Source organism: Belonocnema kinseyi, chromosome 5 (genome assembly GCF_010883055.1).
Source record: "Belonocnema kinseyi isolate 2016_QV_RU_SX_M_011 chromosome 5, B_treatae_v1, whole genome shotgun sequence".
Classification (NCBI taxonomy): Eukaryota; Metazoa; Arthropoda; class Insecta; order Hymenoptera; family Cynipidae; genus Belonocnema; species Belonocnema kinseyi.
Window position 1 is genome coordinate 42645018 of NC_046661.1, and position 8378 is coordinate 42653395.

General features: G+C 32.4%; 1 protein-coding gene across 1 annotated transcript in view; it reads right to left on the reverse strand.

The window, feature by feature from the left end:
- Positions 1–8378, reverse strand: part of LOC117173134 (fat-like cadherin-related tumor suppressor homolog) — a 982814-nt gene that overhangs the window by 612925 nt on the left and 361511 nt on the right. The gene's annotated exons all lie outside the window — the stretch shown is intronic.

Genomic DNA, 8378 nt, shown 5'->3' on the forward strand with positions numbered 1-8378 from the left:
GGGGGGGGGCAGGATGTTCTTTTCATCTTGTGACATTAAAATATCTTAAGAAATACGCATCCAAATAAAAAATGTCCGTGAAGAAAACTTTGTATTTTCGAGTGTGAGAAGCAAATCCGCATTTGTAAAAAATCACATTGTTGACTGGTCAAAACATGTGGTTCCAAACGAAAGTAAAACGAAGATTCTTATCTCTTTATCTTATTTAAACAAAACAAAAAGAAATGAGAAGACGTTAAATCAATTTCCTCAAAATTTTTAATTTATTTTTGAATGGCGCCCGGTACAGAATTTGGAATGTGGATTGCCGTACCCACATTCCACCCCCGGTGAACTAACCCTCCGTTGCGCGGATTGAAACAAAATTTTCCATTAAAGTATAAGTATTTTGTAATAGAGAATTTGGATAGGTATTTCTTACGATATTTTAATGTGACAAGATGAAAAGGACACCCTGTTTTCACATCTATGCATGTATATATGTATGTATGCATGTGTGCCTGCGTGTATATGCCTATTGAATTCTAAGCCTTTTAGTGTCACCTACAGCTAATATGTTAAGACAATACTTGTATAAAAGTACTGCAATCATGAGAATATTCATACTTTTCTAAATTGTTATGTATTGTGTTTGAAAATTTAAACAATAAAAACAAAAATATATTAAAAGAGAATAAAAAACAGCTAGAAGCAGACAGATAATAACCAACAAATCTCAAATGGGTGCAAAGAATGATTTGTGAAATGAATTAATTCATTGACTGCTTACGTACCTGAAGTCAAAATGAGAAGTCTGCGTTTAAAAAAGTATATTGAGTTTTCTAATTTATCAACTCCATTTTAGCCCTTTTCTCGGGTGGGTGAAGGGTGCGTTGAAAATTAAATTTATTACAATTGAGTAGCTCTCCGGAAACTAATCATCACGTTGAAAGAGAAGGTGAAATGGGATAACATGGTTTCAAGCGGCGTTGAAAGTGAAAGAAGTCAAAACTACGGTTATCAATCTTTTCACCTTGCACTGAATAACGCGTACGCTTAAAGAAGTTGAAGCTGACGACGAAACTTCGATTTAGTTCATAGGGCGATAAATTTCTCTATTTCATTATCTTGCTTAGCAGGATGGAATATCCCCGTGCTGCCGCGCCGGAGACCCGTGTTCGATTCCCACCAGCTTTAAATTTTAATCGCATTTTTCTATTTCAGCTTGTAATATAATATTGCAGAATGCATATAATAATATATAAACTGTAATCATGTATACTGTACAGTATAATTTAAATAAATATAATAGTTCGAAACAGTTCAAAGTCCCATAATAAGTCTGCATTTACGTCGTATGCTTGTGAAAAGGATACGTGTGTTCTAACCTTCAACGCGATGCGGCGCAAGTTAGGTTTTTTCTACGTCTGCTAATCTGAATGCACCAGTTTTTACTAAGTCGCTTACTAAATCAGTGCGCCGGTCTCTCTCGACGTCACTATAGTCCCTTGCAAATATTGCAATATTCTGCAGATATTAATGCGAGAAATTTGGAATTTTCTTTTACCGAAATTAGTAAGTGGCTATAATATTACTTGCTGCTTTACTAGTTACTACTCGAAGTAGTAAACGTTAAAAAAAGTTCCTCTATGTCCCTCTTTTGGTAGCAAACTTCACACTCGTTGCAATCGCTATGTTTCATCCCCTATAATGCAACAAACTATTGTGTACAGTATTTTTAAATTGTATTGACTTTCAATTGTTTTTACATTACTAGAGGTCAGAAAAGTTCTCGCAATTTTTAGCGTATTTTCGATTTCCAATGGAGTGAAGATGGAGTAGGATCTTTTTTTAAAGAAATAATTTTAATTTAAAAATATTTTCCATCTAGTCTTATTAAGACGTTAAGCATTTTCTGTTATTGAAGATTCTTAACTTGATTGATATTGTGTAGATTTTATGCCTTCATGGTTTGAAGGGTTGATCTACTGTCGGTAAGGCACAATCTCTGATGATATAGCAGATAAATTAAAAAACTTGAAAATAATTACTTGTACCATTAACACCTAGCTAAAAATTAGCGTTATGTTCTTGAATTAAGAGTTCTTATTCTGATCCCTCTAATAGCTTAATTGGAAAAGCACCTGACCGGAAATCAGAAATTTTGTGGTTCGATTCCCAATGGAGTGAAGATGGAGTATGATCTTTTTTTCAAGAAATAATTTTAATTTAAAAATATTATTTTCCATCCAGTCTTATTAAGACGCTAAGCATTTTCTGTTATTGAAGATTCTTAACTTGATTGATATTGTGTAGATTTTCTGCCTTCATGGTTTGGAGGGTTGATCTACTGTCGGCAAGGTACAATCTCTGATGATATGGCAGATAAATTAAAAAAATTTAACTTAACACATGTGTAAATAGGAGAAGAATTTATCGGGCACTTTTAAACTGTCCAGTGACAAAAACGCATTAGGAAAAAAATAGTCAAGACCCAGGAATCGAAATTTTTAATAGAACAAATTTTTTTAATTCTAATTTTAGTGTTGAATGATATGATCCTTATCATTTATGTTTTTAAAAAATTTTCAGCATGTATGGGCTTCGTTTAGCCTACGTTTAAAATCTTTAAAAAAAAAAAAATGGTAAGACTTGTTTGACCTCCACAAATTTAAAAAATATTCAAACTCAAGAAAATTGAAAAACTTTGCAAGCAAGAAATTGTTTTACTATTTTTTTGAGCGCAGGTAATTATAAAATATTTCAGATGAAAAAGAATCGAAATTTTAGGTCTTTCAACTTTAGTAAGAATCTAGAAATAGCATTTTCCAATAACAATTGAAATTGGAAAGCGCATTTGTAATTTTTCTTCGAGTAAATTTCAACTTCTAATCTTCCAAATTAGAAAGAATTTAAACTTTATTCTGACTTCAAGAATTTGAGTGATTTTTGACCAACGGGATCAGTCCAAACTCATTCAAAATTCCCTTTGTACTTGTCCAAGAATTGTATTTAATCCTTTACTTAAGTAGACTTTAATACAATTTGATTTTACTTTTGTTATTTTTAAAACAGCGCAACTTCAATAAATGTAAATTCTTAATTTTTTGTTTTATTTTCTATAATTCCTCTTTTTAGTGCCAGAGGGAACTGTGGCAATGATGCACACACGGAGAAAAATGGATGTTTAAATGTTGATGATCTGCATGTTAGATTTTAGCACCTAACATGCAGATATTCATATCAAACGTTTACTATCGTTTTGAGATGTTGTTAGGCGTAAGAATATTTTTATGTTAAACTGAAACACATTCAGATGTTGAAACCGCCCGAGCTTATGCGTATCGCACATTAGAATTTCACGACTATATTTGACGGCTATATATTTTCAATAATAAAATGATGGAATATTACAGTTTTAGAATACTTCCAAATAATCAAAATTAGATATCCTTAAATGATCTTAAGTTTCAGTTTTATTGACACACTTGACATATTTTTATATTGAATTAAAAATATTTAACATAACCTCAACTTGACTGAATGTATCACCTGATCAACATTTCTTATCCTTTATCTGTTTTTCGTTTGCGTACGAACATTAAAGTTTAATTTTAAATTCATGAATAAGTTATCAATTAATTCCTTAAAGCTGCCCTACCATTTCCAATTCAGCCCAAAATAATGTATTCACTTCCGGCGCTGCACAGTGGCCGACTTTGCATTCAAGTGTTGATAACTTATGTGTAGTGTCAATTTTGATCCGATTTGAACCGCTATTTTTTTAAATACTTGTGAATACTTGTAGTTTAAAAAAACAAAGCCATAATTAGGTTTCGATTTGTCAGAACGCTACCTAAACTAAAAACCCACCATAAATCATCATAGCCAGTGACCTAAAAATGCCCGTACTGAGCGCCGGTTACAGATGGCATCAAAATGACAATGAAATTGTAAAACAAGTAAAAAAAAGAGTACCCCTATTTTTTGTTTTGCTATTTTGACTTATTTTCGAAAAATTGTTTAAAAAACATATAGCAAAATGAAAAAAACTTTCGTTCAAAAAACTAATACCATCAATCGATTCTACGGGAAAAATCACGACGAAAATGTATATGACGTTTTTTTGAATTAGTACGGGCATTTTTAGGTCATTGGCTATAATGATTTCTGGTGGTTTTTTAGTTTAGGCGTCATTCAGACAAATCGAAACCTAATTCTGGCTGTGTTTTTTAAAACTACAAGTATTCACAAGTATTTAAAAAAAGAGCGGTTCAAATCGGATCAAAATTGACACTACACATAATTAATCAACACTTGAATCCAAAGTCGGCCACTGTGCGCCGTAACCCGTGAAAAAGCAAGTGAGTTATTTTTAGAATCTAAAGTTTTGAAAAGTTGAATTGAAGAATGTTAAGTTCTAACTATTCCTGTACACTCACAAAAGAAACTAGGGCTTTGATTTTGTTTCAGCTCATGTCGTTACAAAATCATTTTGAATTTCAGCTACATATATTCGCTGAAATGATTAATGTTAAAACTAAAAATAAATTTCTCTCAATCTTCGAAACCTTTGAAATTAACAAATTGTGGTACAGTTTTGTCTCCGTAAGTTTGTCACTGTTTGTCGCCGTTTGTCGCCGTAAGTTTGTCGTTAGTTGGTTTTGTACTGGTTTCTATATAAAAATGTGTTAATATGAAGAAAGAAGATTGAGAAATTATTTTTCGAAGTATGTTGTCGGTGAAAACAAAAACAATGAACAGTTACCGTGGTTACTGCTGGCCATTTTGGAAATTTTAAACCTAGACCAGCGGAATGAGGTGCGGGGAGCGCAATCGCTGCGCTTTCTGGCGTATACTCCTAACGGGATCAAAGTATGTTCAAACGCCATTGTGAGTGACCACCGCCTGGATTAGTCGTTTTTTATATCAGATGCATTCAGCTGTTTTCAGCTACCGGGATTTAACTATTACCCAGGCGGAAAAATTATATACAGTTTATATATAGTGTGAAGAATTATTTATAATTCTCATTTGTCTATGAAAGAAATAATCGTGTTCATTACTCCTTTTAAAAAATGACAACGTTTCCACATTAAAATTTTCTTGTCTTTCATATTGACGATAAAAATCCGTAGAAAATCCAACGTCTACTCTAATCACGATGGCCTCGATAGTGCCGTGCATATTGCGAAATTTTCTAACGTGACAGGTCGCTGCTTGTTATGTTAATCTCTTCTGTATCTAGGTCACCAGCAGCGTTAATAGTGTCAGTTTTAAACTACGAGTTTTAACCTTATCGTAATATTCTTCACCAAGATCGGCTCTTAATTTTCCTTCTTAAAAGCCACTTTAACTCGTCGGGACGCTTATCATCCATCTGACGAATGTGCACAGTGCACACGATCCTACATACTCAGGTGTATTTATATATTAATTCTTCTCAAAGAATCTGATCAAAGGACTCGAATGAAGTTAGCAATCCTAAATAACTTCTGAAAGTTAAACAAATTTTTCTTCAGAAAGTTAATTGCCGTTATCTTGATCAAAATTTGAAACCACATTATTACCACTTGCGAGAAAATCTCTTTCCCATCTTACGTCTAAATGAAATGAGGTATCGCACTGAAAGTTTGAGAAATAAAAGAGGAGGCAATAAAGTGCATGTCTATGCTTTGTTCCGGTGGAAATTTTGAAGATAAAAATTTCGAAGCAAATGAAACCTGAAGCTATATCGGTACTTTTCTTTCCCAACTGAAAGCATTGAAATTTTTGTCCTTTAAATCTCTGCAAAATCGATGATTATTAATAATAATACAATCAAATGGAAAACCTTAATAGTTGAGCAATTTTAACTCTGACGCCGTCAATATTTAAAAAATCTAATTTCCAAGAATTTTAAAATGAACGCTTCTAGATTCTATAAACTTATTTCAAATTGAAATTTATAATAGTTACGCAAATTTAATTTTAAAATCTTCAATATGGAATAATCAGAAAAATCGCTTAAAAAAGTAATACTTAAAATCGAAAGTTTTTAATAATGTTATATCGAAACATTAAAACTTGTTTAGTTTTAATTTTAAATCGTTGAAACTTGCAAAGTCCAAAATAATAGCCTTTTCATATTTGCATTAGTATTATTATTAGACTTTAGCGTTTTAATCTTGATTAAACTTGGTTTGAAAATATTCCAATTTAAATATTATTTCTTTTTTTTTAACTGGAAATGAAAATTTGCACGGTTTTAAATGTTTTAATTTGGATATTGTTTTAGTTTTAAAGCTTCGATTTTGTACAATTAGACAAAGTCTGAATTTGACCTTGTCCAATTTTGAATATTGAATTTTCAATTTTAAACAGTTACAATTTATAATAGTTTTGCATTACATTCTTTGATTTGAACATTCTGTGCAGGGCCTTTAAAATGATAAATTATTGAGAATTGAATGCCAAAATTTAAATAATCAGAAAAATGTTTGAAACCTGGAAAACATCGGGAACTTTTTTCTGACATTAGACTGACACTAGACTTAGAGTGACATACATAATTTCAAGAGAGGTTAGAGTAAATCAATCTTCTCAAGTAAATAGAAATAAGTCGACGTGTATCACTTTGAGGATATTTAAAACGGTTTAAGAGATTTCAAGCTTCACTTCGCGCTACAAATTCGACAATAATTTCCATCCAAATCCCACAGTATTTCCGAGAGTATTCTTAGATAAAGATTATTAGAAATTTTATTGCATTTTTGAGCCATAGACAATTATTTTCTGTTTCTTAGTTCCAACTGTTTTCAGTTTTCAAATAAAAAACAAGAAACAATAACTGTGTCTAGCTTTTCTTTGCCTAATAATGTCATTGAAACCGGTTTTCGTGTTGTATGTGTCTGCTTATCGACAACGTACAATGACAAGGGGAATTTCCGAACGTCCGAACATCAATTTACCTTTCGAAGCCCTTTGCCGCGACGTGTAACGATGAAAAATCTTTTTTTTTACCCTCCCATCAGCAGTTTGACGTCTACATTAGTAATACTATCGACATCGATCAGGCCCGCATGACTTTCAAATAACTACATACCGATTATTCTTAAAGAGGATATCTCTGGTTTGTTTTTAATAAATGGAATGTTAATTCAATTTTAGAACCATTTCAATCACGTAGGATTATAACGATGCCTACATTTTTTACATTTCACTTGGAAGATATTCATATTTTCTTGTCAGTAATAATATCGCGAACAGGTTTGTGCAATGTCGTGTGACGCGTTCATAGTAAAAAGAAAGTGTTAATGAAGCACCAATATCTGGGTACCATATACCTGCAACAGAAATTACACTTGCGGTATGAATGCTGCACCGTAAAGTAGGGTACAGATTCCTAATCACTTGGGGTACGGAGTGTCCATCACGTGTCGGCTTCTTGGGGTACGAAATGAAAGACGTCATTATCGATGCATAATCTACGCGTTCGTAACTTCTTAAATACTTTTCAAGATTTGAAATAGCCATGTCTACCAGGTGTATACATATGAAACCGGTATTTTTTCAAGAAAAACACACATTTATTTCAAGAGAATGATAACAAATATTTTATTCAAAGTATGCGCCCTCGCTGGCTACACATTTTGTCCACCTTTCAGGCAATTTATGGATACCTTTCCAAAAAAAGTCTTCGTTTTTTGAAGCAAACCAGTCATCGAGCCATTTTCCAACATTTTCGTAAGAAGTGAAGCGCTGTTCGCTGAGTGCGTGCCCCATCGATGCAAATAAGTGGTAGTCGGATGGAGTCAAGTCTGGAGAGTAAGCGGGGTGGGGTAGCGGTTGCCAGCTGCATCAGACAGAATTTGGTTAGGGTAAATCAACCATACGCATGGCTCTCAGCTGCACCTCCCACAATTTCGTTGAAAATTATTTTTTAAAGATACACGGAAAAAATATAAATCGTCTTTGTTTTACATTGCGTTGAACTATTCAACGAAATGTGTTACAAAGTTCTATTTAATTTAAAGGCCGGGGTGACGTAACCTCGATTGCAAGGTAGGGTATACGAAAAACGTAAAATAGTTCTATAAAATCTAAACTTGTAGCTGAAATACAGTCTATATCGAAGAAGTTTTGAAACCAATTTTTCGCCGAAAAAATTTACTCTTTTGCATTATTTCTTTATAATTTAATATTTGTTCGCATGTTCGAGTGAACAATTATTTTGTATTACACAATCAGTACACTATTTATAATCGCACGCTATGAAAATTTTTATTTGTCCCGGGTTCGAACCCTAAATGTTTCGCATTCCTAACATATTATACATATATTTTATTCCTAATATATTTATAATATAATAATTTTAGAAATATTACAAATTATTATTGAATATTTTATGTAATTAAAGA